We start from the raw sequence: 21,305 nt of genomic DNA, 5'->3' as shown, positions 1-21,305 counted from the left end.
CTATCAAACAACACCTACAAAGTACTTCTAGTTTCATTCTTGTTCTAGGTAAAGTGAACGTCAAGCGTGCGTAGAGTTGTATCGATGGTCGATAGAACTTGAGGGAATATTTGTTCTACCTTTAGCTCCTCATTGGGTTCGACACTCTTACTTATCGAAAACTGTTGCGATCCCCTATACTTGTGGGTTATCACACCCTGATTGATGAATAAGATAGGGCATCTACCTCTGACTCCTCCACTAGGGAGCTACATTGACTTAGGTCTCCCTCTAGCTCAAAATCACTGTTAGGATCATTTTCTAAGCATGAATCTGTAGGTGGAGAGTGTTTGCATTGCATTGCATCCAGACTTGATTTCGGTCCCTTAATGCCAAGTTTGACAGCCGTGGCATTGTTCTGCTTTATTCTTTTCATGCACGCAAGCTCGTAATCATTATGATGCTGTTCAAAATTTGAGATTCATGAAAACATAAAAAGTAGTCAGATTATCTATGGAATGCATTGCGGATTCAACTCGAAGAGTGTCTCCCTATAAACCCCTGCATATGCAAAGTTCACCTCCCAACCGTGCTGAACAGACCACACACAGAAATACAAACCTATTATGTCTCTATAATAGGCAGACACACATTTCAAAACGAAGTAGGAACATTAGAATCATATCAAATTCATATTTGAACAAATAAACTAAGGAATTATGAGTAGCATAATGTTTACCTTCAAGGGTGTATTGCTGGTAGTGCGACACAAAGCAAGTAGGCAGATTGTATTCCATGTAAAAGATTGTAGTCTATGTAAAAGCTGGAAATGACACTTTCTTTCTATACAATGAAGTGTTCGTTGCCCACACCTGATGGAAGAGATCACACAAAGAAATACTATTCACTCATGTCTACTATTCCAGTATTTTGAAACAGGGTGGTCCACCCTAAAAGAATATTGACAACAAATATGACAAGGCAAGCATAGATGTGGTGAATCAAACATTTACTTGTGAGCTTACTAGGACAAGTATGCAGAATTGTAACTGTAGTAAGAGACCGTCCAAAATCTGAATCAAGAAGTTTGTCTAGCACTTATTATTTGCAACTAATCAACGTGAATAATTGGGTATCATATCGAATGAGTAAGAAATACAAGTAAAATTGTCAACAAACCTGGCCTGCAGTAGTAATCTGGGTCAATGTCACTACGAGCAACAATCCAAAATGACTAGTGTATGTTCCTAGGGCCATAATTTTGAAACCCTGTGAACTTTACAGGTACTAAAGATTACTGAAATACATCTGAACCATTAAGTGTAGGTAGCACTCAGCACACAACAAACCATAATGATAGTCCTGCCTACTGAGTAATGAATCAATTAGAAAATAGGTGATGAGGAGTGGCTGCTGAGTGTTGAGGACGTATCTCAGGATAAATTGGGTTGGCTTAGTGGGTGTTGCATGCCTGAGCCCTGAACGGACTGGGTAGGTAGCACGATGGCGCGCCCGGACAGCGGTGATGCTGTTGGGCGAGCGGCTCCTGGCCTCCTATTAGTCCGGCGTCTCCTCCTAGAGTCATGTCGTCCGGGGACGGCAAGTCGTGGGCGAGGCAGGTGGCTGGGGGCGAGTAGTGATAGGAAGCGCGCAACAGAACAGAGGGTAATCGGGGCCTGGGCCGACCCGAAATCCCAGGGTGGGCCGCGGCCCACCATGGGCACCCTGTAGAGATACATACCCGTGCGGTGAACATGCATTTTCAAAACTAAATTAGGAACATTTAGCTGACCAATTAAACGAATCTATTTTAATAATATCAGATTCGTATTTGAACAACCAAGCTTGTTTACCTTGATGGGTGGAGCAGTGCTATTGTGACACGAAGCACGTATGCTAATCATATAGTGATCATATAAGGGGGAAACCCTAAGTAATTTTTTTGAGCAAAAGAGGGTTTCCCCTTTGATTTCTATTAAAGAAACCACCATGGAACCAACATGATCTATTAAACACTAAGCATGATCAATTAAACCCTATTATGATTGTGCCATGGCAGATTTAAAGCTGCAAACCGGAGTAATGCTATTTAGCATCCATTGTTTGCTTCAAACTATAAGAACTAAATTCTAAGTGCTGAAAACAAAGTATAGTAACCAAGTTAAGATCTATTTTCTGGTTGAGATCAAAAAGTTGAGGAGATATGAAGTACCACCTATCTTGCGGCATCGTGTAGGCATCGGGGGTGCGATGGCTGTCGGTGGCGTGGAAGCAGATCTACGATGGTAGACGGGTGCATCGGGGGATAAGTGCCATTGCGGTGGAAGGGAAGGTCGTGTGAGCGGCCCCGACATAGAGGACGACAACAACGATGAAGCGAGAGGACGCGATGCAAGGCTCTTGGTCCATCGCCGTGGATGAGAAATGTCCATCTTTTTAGCAGTGGACGACACAATCTTGGTAGGCGCTCTGGCATGGTGGAGGAGGGTGGCGATGGATGGGGTGGAGGACGGCGGCGATGGATGGGGTGGCGAACGGAGGAGGCTGGTGCGGGGATGGTGTTCTAGCGCGGACGGTGTATGAATGGGAAAATGGAGGCAGAGGTACGAGGAGCCATGTTTTTGGGACGCGTCTGTCTGAAATATGGGAAAGTTACGAACTTAGCCCCCGTTTAAAATTTGGAAGTATCATCGGTTGGGGATAGGACGGTAATCTCGCATCTCGCCAATATTTGTCCATAGCGATTTTGGGCGAGGAGAGGGTGTTTTGGCGCCCATGGTTAGCGCCCACGGTGTATGAACGGGGCTGACAGGTAGGGCGGTTGTGTCACATCTGAGGGAAGTTACAAACCTGGCCCTATTGAAAATATTTGCCTACATCAATTTCGGCCGAGTCGACTTTGTTTTGCCGCCCATCGTGTATGAATGGGGGAATGGAGGGAGAAACAGATGTCTTTCAGATGATCTTGAATCAAATGTGTTTTGCCGCCCATGTTTGGCGCCCACGGTGTCAGAATGTGCTCAGAGGCAGTCGTTTCACGTCTAATTGAAGTTACTAACCTACCCCTATTGAGAGCGGTGGAAATCGGACCGATGGATTGTCCGTGTAAGGGGTAGACAGTAATTTCCATCTCCCAAACACTGGGCTTTGGGCAGCCGACATGGGAGTGGACATTTTGCCGCTTCTTTCAAATTTTGGGACAATAAGCATCCACGTTTACCCTGATAACTAAATTCGAATCCATTTTGTATTCCTATACGAATCTTTATAAATCATTCTATGTGTTTTTATATATCTTCAAAAGCATGACAAAGATGTATTCCACTGTCATATATGAATATGATTTACAAATGCCGATACTCGAATTCAGAACCTAGAATCCAGTTTAAGGTGAATTCGAATATTTGGAACACTTTATGTCCAACTCAAATGTCACACGCAGCATATGTGTACTCCCATTTAGATATGTACACAAGCGATGTATCAAGATTCAAATACCGAGTCAATCAACCAAGAATGTACATAACTAACAGACATATAAACACTTATAGAGTATATGGATCAATAATATCTACTAACATACATAAGCCAGACCGCTGTACTTTTTTTTGCTAGAAGAGCATCCTTTTTTTAGCGAAGATAGTAATTCATCCTAGCCCTTTCTGATGCGTGCCACTTATGGTCCATCTATACTACTATTATTGTTGAATGCACATTCAGCCCGATTGGCATATTTGTAGGTCTAGCACAACAATCAAAATGAAATGTCTCCGAGTTTTATCAATTAATACAGACTTGTGCTCAAATAAAATTACAAACCAAAAAACAAAAAAACAATTATTACATGATCTCTGAAACAAATGGTTTGAACGATTACAGGAACAAACAACACAAAGGTTATTCAACAATGGAAAGAACATTTCACCTATGATTTACCATGTGGGAATTTAATTTCCTTTTTTCCTTCAGGAGCTTAACAAAGCGGACAGACTCAGCTTGCTTCGTTTTGAAATCCACCAAATATTTAATGGTTGTCTTGAGTACTGCTTGTGATTGTGTTGTTTGCTTACTCAACATGTTAACTTCATCTCTAAGTGCAGAAGTAGAATCTCTTTCTACCACTAGTTTAGCCTCTAGAGCATCAATAGTTGGCAATTCGTGATGCACGATTGGGCCGGTGCCACTACTGTGGGATGATACAACGTCCATGGGGACCTTGCTCTTTGATCTTGGGCTAACCTATTTTTCGATTGAAGTTCCGATTGGATTCTGAAAAGTTGAAGTTAGCAAAACAACTCAACTAGGAGTTATAATAGCAAACCAGTTAAAGAAACAAGGAATTAAAGAGTTTCAATTGGATGCTGAAAAGTAGTTATTAACATCATTGTAACCGGTTGTTGCAGCAGCAAAGATGTTAAACAAACAAGTTTTGCAAAAAGGTACCTATTGTGGCATTGGAGTTTCTTTTGGATCCTGAAAAGTTGAGTAGCCAGTAACGTGATTAGAGCAACCAGTTGCGGCAACAAAGCAGTTAAATAAACAAGTTTTGCAAAAGGAACCTGTCGTGGCATTGGAGTTTCTCTTGGATCCTGAAAAGTTGAGTAGTCAGTAACTTGATTAGAGCAACAAGTTACAACAGCAAACCTGTCACACAAATATATTTTTGAAAATGTACCTATTGTGCAATTGGACTGAAGACATGAAGTTGGTAAGATGATTACAACAACAAGTTACAGTAGCAAACCAGGTAGAAGGAAGTTTCTGAAAACATACCTGTTGTGCCAATGGAGTTTCAGTTGGATCCTGCAAACATGAATGTTAGGAATCAATAAATAGAGTTTTGCAAGAGCTAGAAGAAACTAACAGCAAACTAGTAAAACTAACCAGTTTTGGCAACGTATTTAATTACACATGAACTAGTAAAGCTAACAAGTTTTGGGCAACGTATTAAAGTAACAAGTCGATACCGTTTAGCAACAACACAGACATCTATAAATTTCTTTGATGTAAGCAAAATGATTCCAACACATATATAAGTTAAAAAGATGGTGTCCCTCATATAAACCTGACAGTTGTCTATCTATGAACAAGCAAACATTACTAGTGCTACAAGTGATAATAGCAAACCATTTAAACAAAGAGGGTATCAGAACATAAATTCTGTTGCACCCTAGAAGTACATATGACCAGCTATTTAAGTTCAGCAAACATGTAATTCTTAACAGTAAGTATCAAAAAAATAGATAGGCGCTGTCTATAATAGGATTAACAGGCTATGGCATTATGTAATCAGTAGGAAACTAAATTAAGCCAAGAACCTAATTGAACAATTTTGCAATAAGTGGCTAACTAAAATTCTGAGAAGTAGGTAACTAAACTTACGCTAGCTCTTTGTACAGGCACACAACAACTTATTTTTCTCTTACAAGGTTCTACGAAGGAGTCCATGGCATCAATTGCTTGGATACGCAGTCCCAATACTTCTTTGTTCCCACACTGCATTGGTAAGTAGAATGGTTAATCTGGTAAGATGGTGCGTCCTTGATATGTTATATGAGGACGTGTAGTCAGACTAGTTGAAGCCACACACATCACACTAGCTTTTACTGTATATTTCATATGATTACATTTGGCATATCGAGATCTAAGCAATCTATAATAGGATGAAAAGACTAACATACTTAACATTATTGGCGAACTCAGTTCATAGAAACAAGCAATTCAACCATTTGTGGGTAAATCAAAAGCGCCACTGGAAAATTTTTCACTACCCCAATCATACACGCAAAAGGGGCGACACCACCGTAGGGCTGGTATGGTCGGCCGCCATGGGTGGCTGGAAAGTGTGCACATAGTTCGAGTCGTCCAGGTTGGCCGAGGCTAGTTTTGTTCATCCCGACGCACGAGCAGGCAATGTAAAAAATGAAGAAAAACATTTCAATTTGGATGGGCCAATAACGTAAGTGCAAGGCAGGCCCTATAGCAGGCTCGCGGCCCAAACGAGCGCCTCCCATATCGATCAATAGAAGGAAAAATCCCAATTCGTTCACTCCAGCCTCCAGTATGGTTCGCTCCTAACCTAGCCACCGCCGGAAAGACCGACACAACACTTCCCCACGCCCTTGTTAGAGGGAGGTCGTCGGGCTTCAAGCGAATGGAAGGACAAGAAGATGAAGATCCAACCCTGGGTGTAGCCTACATGGGAGGAGGTGGCGGCAGCACGGGCATGGCATCGAGCTTGCGCAAACGGACAGTCGCAGCTTGCAAGAGCAACATGCGGAACGAGCAGGTACATCACATCCCTGATTATATCTAATTCAACTGCAATTTCTGGCCAATAGTTAAACCTGATGGTGTTGTAAAACTACTTGTATGTAGGGAATCTATGAGAAAATGAAGCCAAGTTCTGCTTATTTTATAACTCACCCAATCAATACTAAACTGACCGAATCTGATGTATCTAATCATGTTTCCGCTGCAAACATACAAGCTCATGTTGTTCTTGAGCCTGAAGTGTCTAATGAACAGACAACTAATGAAGGATTTGATGCAAACATTTTACATGCTCCTGGTGATGAACATATAGTGCCTAATGAGGGATCTAATGCAAGCATTTTGCAAGCTCCCATTGAAGGATTTAGCGTCTAATGTTGATCTGCTATGTTGAGAGAGACATAGATATTTGTAGGCATTGATGACAAGCAAATTATAATACATTTTCATGGCTTGAGGAAACATTGAGGTCATCTACCAGAAAGTCCCCGTATCATGACAACGTAGCATAAATACTTTTCTAATATGTTGTTTGAAATTATTGGCATACTTGTGCAGGATAGATATATTGATATGCAGTTTGCGCACTAGTTATAGGTGCAATTACACTTTGATATTTTCAGCCAGAGAATGAATAATTCAAGCAGGTACAGACCATGTTAGTAGTCCTTGTACACCATGTTGCATTTTGTGTGTTTTGGTGCTTGCATCATTTAGTGTTTTATAATGTGAACTACTTTGGATCATTAGCTGGTTTTCAAAGTGCATGTAGCTTCACATTTCTCAAGTGATTTTGATTTCTGGAGTGCAAGTGCCGTCATATTTTTTAAGTTAAATGTCCGCCCCTGGTAACATGAATTCGTGGATCCGCCACTGCTCACAAATCATACATGCAGGCCAGTATGAATTAAATCAAATGCAGGGACTTACGCTAGCTCGTTGTATAGGCTCACTAAAGCTCTGCTTGCGCTTGGGATGTTCCATGTACAAGTTCATGTTACCACTTGCTTGGATGTGCAGGCCATGTGGTCCTTGCATCCCCCTCTATATTTTGACATGGAAAATGGTTGATCAAATAAGAGGAATCGACCTTGCCGTTGTACCTAAGGACAGATACTTACAAGGTTATACGGGTGTGCAGGATGTGTACCAAATCCCATAGCGCCGTCATGCTTCGCTAAAAAATGGTTTTGCTTGTTTCAGATGATATCTCCAGAAGAAATAAGAGTTAAAGTCAAAGTTGCATAGGCGTGTAAGCTAAGAGAGCAGTGAAAGGATATCCAAACCTTGTCGGAACAATGCACAAGGGAGTGATGTGTGGATACCTAGTTCGGGCCGGCGTCTGGGCATGCTCGCCTAGCTAGAGTGAGGGTCACTTCGGAGCCGTTGAGGGTGATGCACTCATGATGGCTGGCGGCGCACTGATACGTCTCCAACGTATCTACTTTTCCAAACACTTTTGCCCTTGTTTTAGACTCTAACTTGCATGATTTGAATAGAACTAACCTGGACTGATGCTGTTTTCAGCAGAATTGCCATAGTGTTATTTTTGTGCAGAAATAAAATTTCTCAGACTGACCTGAAACTTCACAGAGAATATTTTTGGAATATATAAAAAATACTGGTGAAAGAATCAAGACCAGGGGCCCAAACCCTTTCCACGAGGGTGGGGCGCGCCTACCCCCTAGGTGCACCCCCTGCCTCATGGGCCCCCTGGAGCTCCACCGACCTCAACTCCAACTCTATATATTCACGTTCGGGGAGAAAAAATCAGAGAGAAGGATTCATCGCGTTTTATGATACGGAGCCGCCACCAAGCCCTAATATCTCTTGGGAGGGCTAATCTAGAGTCCGTTCGGGGCTTCGGAGAGGGGAATCCATCGCCATTGTCATCCGTTGAGAGAGAAGTGAAAGGATATCCAAACATCATTTGAACAGTGCACAAGGGAGTGATGTGTGGATACCTAGTTCAGGCCAGCGTTTGGGCATGCTCGCCTAGCTAGAGTGCGGGTCACTTCAGAGCCGTTAAGGGTGATGCACTGGCGTTGGTTGGCCGTGCACGGATGCAGATCTTGAGTGGCAGCGGAGCGCTACGATGTGGTGGACGAGACAGTTGGTGAAGCCCCGACGGCCTCGGGGGGTGGAGGTGCTACGAAGTGCTCGGTGAAGTAGCCCTAATGAGGTGGGAGATGGCGTCAGTGAAGCGCACCTGATGCGGTGGAAGTCGGTGTCTGTGAGGCATGTCGGTTGCGGTGGCCCATGTTGTCGGTGGACCACCCAGTGCAGTGGACGAGGGGGTAGATGAGGTAGCTCCGGTGCAGTGGTGAAGCGCGACCGCCATCTTCATCGTCGTTGTCCGGTAGAGAGGTGGGGAAAGAGATGAGACGAGGGGCGATTCGAACTTTGCTTGGGTTGGCGGCGAATTAGGGCTTTGAGCAATCTGGGCGCGGAAGGGGACGGTGGAGAAGGGAGATTTTGTTGGGCTAGAGTTGGGGCCGCCAGATATTTCAATCCAAAACATGGAAGCGCGAACTTATTTTGTCGTCGTTCTTTTTGGGGGGGAGGGGAGGGAGGGGGGTGGGTGGCTGGGTGCTAAGCGTCCGTACGACACATGCGACCACCATGACATGACCCTGGTCTGCCTGGTGCATCTACATTTGAGAATGCAAACAAATCTTCTTTCATTTGCAAACGAATCTGTATGTATTACCATGCCCGTGTTTTCCTTGCAAATAATTACCATGCTATCGGTTTCTGACACACGTTCATTCTTTCTCTCCATGTTTCGATCTCTAACTCTCTCAACTACACAACCCTCTTTTTCCACCATGTTACCAAATGTATTTACCGCACACACCCGCCATTGCACCCCATGCCGAGCTCTCTCCCTCCCTCCCACCCTCTCTCACTAGATACATGCATTGCCTATCTAGCCCCCAACCTCTCGTGCGCATGCCTGCACGTTGCCTATCTAGGTCACGCCCTCGAGACAGTCTCACTCTTTCTTCCGCACGGCGGGCCACACTCGCTCAATCTCGCTCTCTTTATCTGAGTCTCGATTAACCTCGTTTTATTTCACACATAAATGATATATCTCCCTGTTCAGGCCTCGATCAACACACTCTATACTCTCTCACGCAGATTGTCTATCCAGGCCAGTCCATCCAAGCCTCCCCCACTCTTTCGACCTCATGGCGGGCCACGCTCACTCAATCTCTCTCTCTCTCTCTTTGTATGTCTTGATTGACCTCGCTCTTTCTCAGACACAAACGATATATCTCCATGTTTGAGCCCAATTCGACATATTCTTATTGTATACTCCCTCACACACATTGTCTATCTAGGTCACTCTCTCCAACCCGTCTCACTCTTTTGATCGCACAAGACCCACACTCGCTCAATCTCCCTCCCTTTATATATGTAATCGATTGACCTTGCTTCCTCCCATGCACATATATCTACATGTCTGTGACTGGATCATCTCTCAAGCTATATCTTACAGCCCTCACCCTTCCCAAAAGCTCAATTGGACAATATCTCTCCAGAGCATATATATCTTTTCAATGAATATCGGACCACACTCACTTTGTCTCTCTATCTATATGTCTCTCGATTGACCTCGCTTTCTCACGTCGTATCTTCCACACATTGAAGCTACTTCTCCATTCCTCACAAATCCGGAGCTATTTACATTGCGAGGGGGACTCTAACCTTGGATTAATTTGTGTAGGCATTTATTCCGCTAGGTTTAGATTATATTTTCGTAGCATTCGGCCCACAACTACACCAAACACCGTTGCAACCCTCGCACCTCCCCCTATTGATTTCCCTCTAGCTCGGTCATCGCTCTCTCGCAAGTCTTTTCTCGCCTTCAACGTCACACCATGGTATTATTGCAAAAAAACTCTGTTGTTCTCTTTGATTATTACAAATAAGCTACAAAACTACACACTGATAGTCCACCTGGAATGGAACAAATTTCGACCCACAAATTGTAGTGCTACAAACTACACACCGAGGGGCCCACCTGTCATGAAACAAATTTGGACCCATATACAAATAAAAAAATAAAGGACGAGGATCGAACATGCGACCAAGGCATTCAAGCCGCCCGTCAATAGGCAACATACGTAGAACAACAATGTTCGTTGTACCCCCATTTGTTCATATAATGTTTTTATATTACCACAACCTATTTAATGGATATCATGTAATATTATTTTCAGTACATTAGTTGGATCGGCTCGTTAGCACGTACTATTCGCCTTCACTTACTGGTGGGTTCCATGTGTGCTCTCTCTCTCTCTCTCCTCCCCTTGTGCGTTTACACGCATGGGTAAACATGAAGAACTCGCGGCCGATGTTGCCGTTGACCATATCTGGACCCGTTCACAATTTATGACACCAGTTTCACGTACTAGTAGTACTAGTCAATGTGTATGTGTAATGCACATTAATTTGGAAGTATATTAAGTGCATGCGGATAAGTAGGATATTATTTGTGTGTTATTATGTGATTAGCACTATTTTTGGCATGAAATTAACTGCACGCTAAACGTGTTGAGCACTCGACATTGAAGCAGTCTAGGTCATTGGATGAGAAGGAATACATGTGGTTTGATGGCATTCTATATTTAATTTAATACGGCTCTAGGAGAACATTCAATCGATCAAACCATAAATTTCATTTAGTCTGACTCCGACTTTACATTCATACGACGATCGATCTAAAATAAACGGAAATGATAAACGTTTGGATTTTAAGCATGGCAATCCGAATGTTTTTGATGGAAAATTTAGATTATGCAGCGGCGACAGGGGTGTCTTGCGGCGGGAAGCGGCTCCTCTGCCATGCTCTTTGTGTCGTCGGGCCACTGGCCGATGGCGACGGTGGCGTCTTGCACCGTTGTTCATGTACTCCTGGACGTTGGCCCTAGATTCAAGGGAGGCCACAATGTTCTGGACTTCGGTCTCCAGGATCGGGTCAACTGGCGGGAGGAGGCGACTGTGGTTGGGGCAAGGAAGCGGTCGACGGCGGCCATCCATGCCGTTGAGGGGGGAACGGGCACCCGGGTGGGGATAGGCGCTCGCAACAGCTCGGCTGAGACATTCCTGTGCATGGGCACCGACACAGGTGCGCTTGTTAGGGCACGCGCAGGCGCATGCACTGGCAGGTGCACGGGCACCGGCATGGGCGTGCGCGTCAGTGCATGCGCAGGCACATGCACTAGCAGGTGCACGGGTGCGTGAAAGTCGACGGGAACCCCGTGGCATCAAGCTCGGAGACATGTTCAGCTCCCAGCCCATCAATGCCACGGGGATGGACGCTGGCGCAGTCGGGGCAACGGGAGCCGGAATGGGAGCGGGGACAGGCGCGGCGTCTTCCCGCAAGGCCAGTTCAAGCTCGTCCCAAAGCTCCTTCCTAATGAAACTGGAGGACTAAGGGCAGACCATCGTGATGCGACATGGCGTACGGTTAGGTCAGGCTGGTTGGAGGTAGACGACAACAGAATCGGAGAGGAAGAGTGATGCGGAGCATCCTACGATCATCCCCATGTTCACTTCGACCACTCCCCATGACCCAAGGGTACATAAGATGAGACCTCAACTATATGCCATTGGACACAAGGTGAACTCGCTCCTCTCCGAAGTACCACTTTCTATACATGAGACATGGCTACTACCTCAAGCGAAAACACTGTGCGTGATCAGGTACATGAAGGAAGGCCACGGAACAACTACATCCAACGGACAAGAAGGCGAGGACACCAAGTACGAGGGACAAGAAGAAGAATTGCCATTGGAGCTACAGCCACCGGACGACCGATCGGGACGGGACGTCCGTCACCTGAAGCCCAACCTTCCCAAGTCCTAGCCGACGAAAGCTACAGCGAGCGGACGTCCGGCCAGGACCGGATGACCGGCCACACCTCCCAGCGAGCGCACGACCGGCCAGGACCAGACATCCGGCGCCACCGCACCCGAGCCAAAATTAGCGGAAGTCTGAAGTGACCGGACGTCCGACGTCACCCTCACAGAACGGAAATAGCGGAAGTCCAGCGACCACCGGACGTCCGAACGCCCACATGGCACCGGACGACCGGTCCCTAGCGGACGTCCGATACCTGTTTAGACGTAGTATCGGGACGAGGCCCATGTATCCCCCACTTACCCCTTCGTGGTCCTAGACTATATATACTCCTCCACCTCTACCTAGTTAGGGTTAGAGTTGTGTTAGCTCATATGTGAGATAGAGCTTCGCTCATCCATCCAGATCTACTCCATTGCGAGGGACCGAAACCTCCCCGGAGAAGATCCATCTTGAATTCAAGACCCCACTAAGTGAAAGACATCAAGACCTCCTCACGGAGAAGAACCGGTAACCTATGTATCGTCCTTTGTTGGATTCGGATCATGTATCTCTTTGTGTTTCGAGGATCTAGCACATGTGTGATTGTTTCTTGCTGATTTTAGTGATTCCTCTCTTTCTCCTCGTGTTTTCCCCCTCGTGTTCTTCGTAGGATCCGCTCCAATCGTGAAAGATCGGCCCCTAGGGTTTCCACCCTACATCATCTTGGTATCATGAGCCACATTGATCACGATTTCGGAGCTTCCCCTCTTCGTTTTCTAGCTTGATTTTGTTTTGTTCTTCCCCAATTTCGAAAATCCCCACCAAAAATAGCCCCAATTTTTTTGTGATATGTTGGTTCGATGAAGTTTTGTTGAATTTGATTTTGAGTGTATCTAGCATCTCCCCAAGTTTTCCCATCTTTCATCCATGAAATCTCATCAATTTTGACCCCGAAATCCCAAATTTCCGCCCAAAATCGTGTCCCGAATCTCGGATCTCGAGTTGACCGCGACCCACCGGACGACCGACGTTTTTCTAGACGTCCGGAGCCCTTTGAGCCACCGTAAGTCCCGGAACCCCAAACCCGAGCTGAATTAGCGGATTTCCGACCCGACCAGATGTCCGACGGCCGGACATCCATCCATTTCAGGATGTCCGCTACCTCTAAAAACTAACTTCGGCTGATTCTGGTTTCGGCCATAACTAATTCATCCGAACTCCGATTTTGATGTTCTTTAACTCGTTTTGAAGCTATTGACATCCCCCTTCGCACAAAAATACTTCCAACATCATTTGAATCCATCAAATTTTTGGAACTTAGGCATCTTTACCTAGGGCTTTCACCACATCATCCGCAAAACCACCATAGACTTCCGCAACCTAACTACTTTTGTTCCCCTTCGCATTAGTGGTTGTTTGAGTTGTGATTTAAGACTCCTAAGGTGTTTAGGCTGCTTAGGGACGGTTGCTTATTCATCAACCACCACCACCACTACCGCATAACATTTCCCACCATACACTTCCGCCACCCCAACTTAACCCAATTTTGTTTGTGTTGTGAGTTGTGTCTCCTAAGGTGTTTCAGCTACTTAGGGACGTGCTTCCAACTCCGACACCGTGTATAGCCCTTCATACCCTTCCACCTTAACCCATTTTGACCGTGTTTCCACCAATACTTCCGCAACCACCACCGCATCCCGCTACCACCATTTGACATTTGTCATTTGAGATTTTGAGTTTGCAGTTTTTTCCGTTTCCTAAGGTGTTTCGGCTACTTAGGAACGAGTCTCCTCATATTGGTATCTCCTTCAATATCAACACCACTCATCATCGCCAAGAGTTCTTCATCGACATTGACCACTTCACCATCATCCGTCTGTGGCTTACAAACGAGAAACCCTCGACGATAACCTCCATATCATCTTGGTATCGTGGTACCCCTCCATTGTATATTCCCTTGCAATTACATTGTTAACCCCTAGCCCATTTTGTGTCACTTGCCTATCGAGACTAGCCATTTGAGTATTGTCGGCAACGTTACTTGTGCACATTAGTGATCATCGAGCTACACCTTCCATTGCATACATACCATATGATATTGGTATCATCTTGGTATCATATCATCTCGTGTGCCTCAAGTTTGTTCCCGCATATACACAATTGCTATCTTGATTTGTGCATTTCACATTGTGGCCATACAAAAACAAAATAATAAGCTTTTAAGGAAAAGAGAAAGAGCAAAGAAGCTTGTAAGCAATAGCCATAGCATCATACCACATTGTCATATCCGATCATCTTGGATCAAAACACCGGGAACCATACATATATAACATACCTGGGATAGAAATTTGATACATTTTGCATATCATAGGTTGTGCACAAGTGTCGCATCCGCCTATAGAGCAATCGTGCTAGCGTCTCTCTTGAGTTGTGCAACATGAGCCACTACTAGAAAAAGACCTGTTAGTGGCGCACCTGTTTTGGCCATTAATGGTGCACTACAGGTGTGCCACTATTATCATGCCATTAATAACTAATACTAATGGCGCACCCCTGGTGCGCCATTAGTATATCAGACAGTAGTGGCGCACCACGCAGTGCGCCATTATTATGCCTCCCAGGGGGCCATCTTTACCTTCTGCTCTGTGTTACTAATGGCGCACTAACAGACAATGCGCCACTAGTATTTTTACAGCAGTGTGCCACTAATGTGCTGTATGGTGCACCACTAGTATGAATATTAGAAATTGTTTTTTTTTCTTTTCTGATATTTGCAAAGGTTACAAAATATATTACTGCATAGAATATAGACAGCAAAACATATAAACATCAGATTCATCGAATACAATAGAAGATTAGTCTCCGAATACAATTCATCATATTAGCTAGTCTCCGAATTCAAAATACCGAACAAAGGTAGAACATTACAAGTCTCGAGACCGCGAGTAGCGAGTTTGTCTTCACATTACAAGTCGATATCAATCATCTAAACTACCATCACATAGGAAAGAGCTACGGTCATCACGATGAGCATCATCGCGATGAAACTGGTCTTCATCCGGTTCCTCCTCCGCTCCCTCCTCTCTCCCGCTAGATAGCGTGCATATCTAGCTTCCGCCTCCGCCCTAGTGGTGTACCCTTTGTAACTGTTACCGCTGAAGCGGTGAACCTGTCTCCGACACTCCTCCCAGTCGTCGTAGACTCCGGGAACCTTACCCTTGTACACAACATACGACGGCATCTCTATGCACTAGCTAAACAAAACGTTAGTAGCAATTCACAGAAAATACATAAGCAATATATAAGTATGCAACAGAAGGATTGGAAGAGAAAAGAAAGACATTAATAGCACGATTCATGGTCCTACTAATAAATAGCATTGATTACATATAAGTTGAGCTAATGTCCAAACCAAAGAGACATACAAGTTTATTAAAGTTTAATTACAACATGACCTAATCGATATATCAGAACTAAATAGCATCACTACTTTCGAATCGACTCAGGGAACGGAGCATGGATGAAGCTGCCATCTGTCGTGATGGTCATGAAATCACGGGCGTTGTCATCCTGCATTTATAGCATTGTTTCTATCTCACTATTGGATGGTTGATATCTGAGGTGGAACTGCCCCGAGGTACGATGGACATCCTGATGGATGATTTCCGCAAACTCCGACTAGATGCGAAAGAATTCTTGTCTAATGTCCGCGTCATGCATTGCCGACAAGCGTGCGGCCCAATGTTTGAGATTATTTGGTAGCAGAAGGTGATTATGGTCCCGTATGATCGCCCGCATGTGATGGAGGGCGTAGTAGGCATCCTTCTGACCGCCAGGCGGCTGCTTGACGCAGGGGAACGTCATATTGTGGGCAAACACATGCTTGCCGTACCTACGAATTGGCCTGCTGAAGGTGCCTCCAGATCTGGCGTAGCCGGGGAGAACATCATCAAGAACTTTCTTGATATTTGTGTAGTCTATCTTCGACTGATGGTCCGAGTCGAAATACATGGCCATGGAATATTTCGGGCTTAAGAGGATGAGTGTGCAATGTGTGTCACTGCACAAAACACGGAATGTTACAAAAAAAAGAACGATCGAAATCTAAGAAATCATATGTTACGAGGCGGTGAGGGGATGACTTACTCGGGAAAGTAAGGCACGAGGAAGTTATCCTTATCTGGGTTTGCCAGAATGACGCCTTTGAGGTATGAACTCGCGACGTGACGGTCCCAAGTGCTGTCCAAGATCTTGGCACGCATGTAGAAGGGGTCGACTATCACGACGTCCGGGGTCTTGTCTCTAATGATCCGCATCTCCATACTCAGCAAAAATAGCCGAACGAAGGTGTAGTGCAGGGGATGAAGGTTAAACATAGCAAAGATGTCATCAAATCACAGGACGATCATACCCGCGATGGCGCTATCCACAAAGCCCTTGCCCTTTGGCACCTTAGCCACGAAAACCGGGTATGCTACATCATTCTCTCGGAGGCACCGCTTCTCCAAAGAAAGACACTGTCATGTAGACTCTACATAGCACCGGTTGCAACATTGAGCAGATTAGTCGGTAGCATCGGCCTACCCGCCACATGCACCCTCCTCGAGATATCCTTAGGTGAAGGTGGCCCGTCTTGAGCACGGATCGTACTCAGTGTTGGCTGGCTCGCACCCTTGTTACTCTTTCTTTTCCATCCCTTCTTGATCTGTTGTAATGGGATCAAGTTCTTCTCACAGACAGCCTTCTTGAGTGTGCTGGGGCTGATAATATTTCGCATCTCGGCTATCTTAGGCTCGGTGAAGGCGGCGGCTGGAGGCGTCTCCTGAGAACTGAATGCCAGATGACGCCTGTTGCAACTGGGTTTCTCCGCGGTACCAGCTAGATCGTCTTTTGCAGGGTTGGGTTCTTGAGAAGGAGGCCCCAAGAATTCGTCATCGTACCCATGTTCGTTGAAGTACTTATCGATGTTGGTAAATGTACCGTCGTTGTCGTCGTCAGCGTCATCCGGATCCTGTGCCATATGCATGTCCGGATCCTGTGCCATATCCATGTCCGGCATGTCCGGTAGCGTTGCGGTGGTCTTGCCATGGCTTGGCGCTGGCACGACTAGCGGTGTTGTCTGTGGGGTGGTGTCCCCCGCCCCCAAGCATGGGCAAGCTTATGCAGGCGCTGAGGGTCATCACATCATCTTCGTCGGCCCCATGGGGTCGATACGAAGGTAACATGTCGTCGAAGCCCGACAGCACCCGAACCAGTTGAACCCTATAAACGGTGGGTGGCATCTGATTACCATGGAACACGTGGCTGCCCGGTTGAACGATTCTGCCCTTCGCGACATCGACCAACTTGTCATTCACGAAGTGCAAGAGGGTGCACGGAACATCGACGATGCCCTGCGAAAACATGTAGGGCGTCAGGGATGCCCAGTCAAAGGCAAGGAGATGAAGTCATCGGCTGAGAGGCTTAATTAGTTACCGTGATGGTGTCGAGCTCGGCTAATGTCGAGGCACCGCAAACGGCGGGCGTGCAAGTGACGGACGGGCCGCTTGCTGCCGAGGTGTCGGCCAGCGTATTCATCCCACACGTGAGTGCATTAAGCTGTAATGTCGGCGCCGCCGCGGGAGACACAAATGCCGCCTCCGTCGGAGACAGCAATGGCGCCGCCGGCGCGTTGCGCAAGTTGCTGCCCGTGAAGTTGGGAATCAGGGGCGGCCCCTATTGGCCGCCCGCCATCCACGCCTGCAGCCCAGAAACCAAGGTAGGCATAATGGTGGTGATCGTCGCTCCCAGTTGGTCTCACACTTGCTCTTCGATGATCTCTGGAATCCGTGCCACTTGTGCCTTGAGTTGTTGAACCTCGCGCTCCTAGCTTCCCGAGCAGGTCTTTCTCTCCTTTCGCCAGCGGTATAGTACTCCGACCATTTCATGGACATGCCTTTGCCGGCCACACGACTAGCTGACGACGGCTTACTGAGCTTATCCTTGTTTTTCATTATGTTCAATGCCCTATTTAAAGGGGTGTCGAAAGGGGAGCTCTGAGACCACCCCGCGCTAATGCTTTCAGTGTCCTGCAGAAGGAACGTGAACCATTTAGAAAATTGGCTTCATTAATTAGAATGCAACCATATGGAGCTAATTATGCGGGGGTGTATTCCTTACCAGAACACGCTCAAGCGCCTTGGTCTTATGATCCGTGGTAAGCTCCTTGGTTACCGGGTCCACCTTATACCGGGCCCTGACATAGTTCCTGGTCTGCTTGTCACGGTATTTCTCGAAGCAGGGCGGTAGGCCTTGCTCAGCATGCTCCGCGTCCTCCTTGTCCCATATAGGTTCTGCCACTGTAACCGCCGGGACCGAGCTTGTGGACCCCTAAGTTCAAGTCTCGCATCTCTTTCCCCCACTGACTTGATTCCATGGTTGCGTCGCTCTCGCACTTGATCTTGTACTCCACGTAGTCATCTTCGCTGATCGAAGGATGTTTCTCCTTGATCTTCTCATAACTATCACCTTTTTCAATCATTCTCTTCACCGCAGCTCTCCAAATAGCCAGGGCCGTGCTCATCTTCGTGAGTGCGGCACTGTTCACTGTATTCCCTGCGAGGCTTGTGTTTGCAAAGTCACCGGGGAACTTGTATCATTCGTGCAGCTTCGTGAAGAGGATGTTGTGCAAATTCCCTCGGTCACGATGCCTTAGGTTCTCGGTGTTGATCGAGACGGTGCTCCGGAGAATGCACCCGAGTTGTCCCGCGTACCCCTTGACTATTTCTTTGGGCGCCGTTGGATGCCCCTTGGAGGACAATTCAGTAAATTCCTCCTTGACGGTGCCAAGCACGTTCGGGCGCCGGTCCTTCCGTTGCCTCTTCGGTTGGCTGCCATCTGTGCGTGCCCCGCTATCATCAGTGGTGGCATCCTCGGCGGCACCATCAGTGGTGTCATCTCCGACGCCACTAGGGGTTGTGTAGTCGGGATCGGTGTCTTCCACGGCATCCTCGTAGCGGTGAGGTTCTTCCTCCCTCTCCTGGGACAGCTCCCAGAATGTCTTGCCCGAACTGCCGGCCTCATCGTCGTGGGCCATGTTTCGCTCTAAATTGAAAAGAAGTTTGGTCAAAAAGTTGGTTATTGTCAAGGAACAAGATCATGCTCTCATCATTTAGGTTTTGTCGACATAGAGGCATCCTAAAAGCTAAGCTTTTATCATTTAGGGTTTGTCAACACCGAGGCACCCTAAAAGCTTATGCTTTCATCATTTAGGTTTTTATTGACACCGAGGCACCCTAAAAGCCAAGGTTTTATCATTTGGGGTTTGTCGACGCTGAGGCACCCTAAATGCTAAGTTAAGTTTTCATCATTTAGGGTTTATCGATGCCGAGGCACCCTAGGTTGACTGATATATGTGGGTATCTTCTAATAATATACCCTATCAAGATAACCCTGCCCATGCATTAGTCGCAAGTACCCCATAAGTAATGCTAAAATTCATGGAAAATTTCAGCATGGCATTTGCTGAAAATAGGACATATGGAGTACCCGAATTTTCCGGAACGGAAGTTAATCGACATTCCGGCAAACTCAAGGGCCTCTCGGGGTACCTGCAAAATCATTATCCCCGCGTAATGAAGTCACTGATGGGTCATTTCAGACAAGTAGCATCATCACAAGTACAATATCATCACAAGTACAGCAGCAGCATCAGTGAATACAGGCATGAAAAAACCCCAAAACTTGGTGTAATGAAGTAGCACAAAATCATTCAAGTACCATTGTTTAACTAAAACTTGGTGTGAATAAGATCATCTGTCAGTACTTCATACCAATAATCAAAACCCCAAAACCTGATACCAACTAGTTACCATAAGGTCAAATACTGTCCACAAAACCATAACAGAAGTAGCACAAAATTATTCAAGTATCATTGTTTAACTAAAACTTGGTGTAAATAAGGTAATAAAAGCCAATTGCTGCAATTTGGCCATTTGTTAACAGTCAAGAGATACCAGCAATGACCAAGTACCAGTGGAAATGTGAAATAGCACAAATCCTATGATTGAATCCAACTCAAGACTTTTGTCATGGGATTCCACAAGCCCACATTGGTAACAATTGTACTTCAAACATGATGTTACCGGCCAACAACAACTCCAGAACGGAGTTAGCAAAGAAGAAAAAGCACTATGGACGTTCATCTAAAAACTCTTAAACGGCACAGTGCAGAATCGTAAGCAAGATAGCAGGTGAAGATACTAACTTTCAGCCTCAAAGTTTATGTTTGTCCTAGTCCTGACTTGGGAAGAAAATAACTAACTTTCATCAAAGAAATAAAAATAAGATCTTGAGAAGAACAGTTGTTAGGGTACTTTCATTTCTGGAACCATTTAACATCGGTTATGCATTTCTTGGCTGCAACAATCATTGAGTATGAAACAGGTAGAATAGAATGTATTTTTCTCACTTGGGAAAGTAATCAGTTATAGCAACTTCAATATTTTGTGTTTCTGAATATTTGCATAGATTCCTACCATCATCCATGAGCAGCATCAAATAGCAGTTCACAGAGCAGAACAAGAGGCAATTAGCTACCTGTCCTATAGTCGGCGGGGGAAGCTCGTCGGCGGCGAGGTTGCACGGGCGACGTACGTCGGAGGCGAAGCCGCTCGGCGAAACAGAAGGCGCTGACTGAGGCGTTGCGGCCTCAGGCGTACGGCGGCGAGACGGATCCTCTATCGCCGGCGACGGGTTAGGGACGGTGGCGAGAAGGAGCAGGGGACTGACTATGTGTCGGAAGGAGCAGAAGGAGCAGGGGACTGACCGGAGCAGCGATGGCGACGGCGAGATGGGGTCGGTCGGAGGAAGAAGACGTGCTCCGGCGGCCTCCTCCTCCTGGTGGATGCGGGCCTCCTCCTCCTAGTGCTCCGGCGGCGGAGCGGGCATGGGGGTCGTCTTGTGCGGGGGAGGCGGCGGGCGCGCGGGGGCGGCGGCGGCGCAGTACAGGTCGGGGCAGTGGGCGGGTGAGATGTGATCGATTGGGGAAGATAGAAAGGGGACTGGGAATTTTAGTGGGGGAAGGGTTAGCAATGGCGCACCCTCTAGCGGTGCGCCATTAGTAATCTTTTTTTGGATAGCAATGGCGCACCCCCTAGCGATGCGCCATTAGTAATCTTTTTTTTGGATAGCAAGGGCGCACCCCCTAGCGGTGCGCCATTAG

Source organism: Triticum dicoccoides, chromosome 6A (assembly GCF_002162155.2).
Source record: "Triticum dicoccoides isolate Atlit2015 ecotype Zavitan chromosome 6A, WEW_v2.0, whole genome shotgun sequence".
NCBI lineage: Eukaryota > Viridiplantae > Streptophyta > Magnoliopsida > Poales > Poaceae > Triticum > Triticum dicoccoides.
This window is presented reverse-complemented; position numbering follows the sequence as displayed.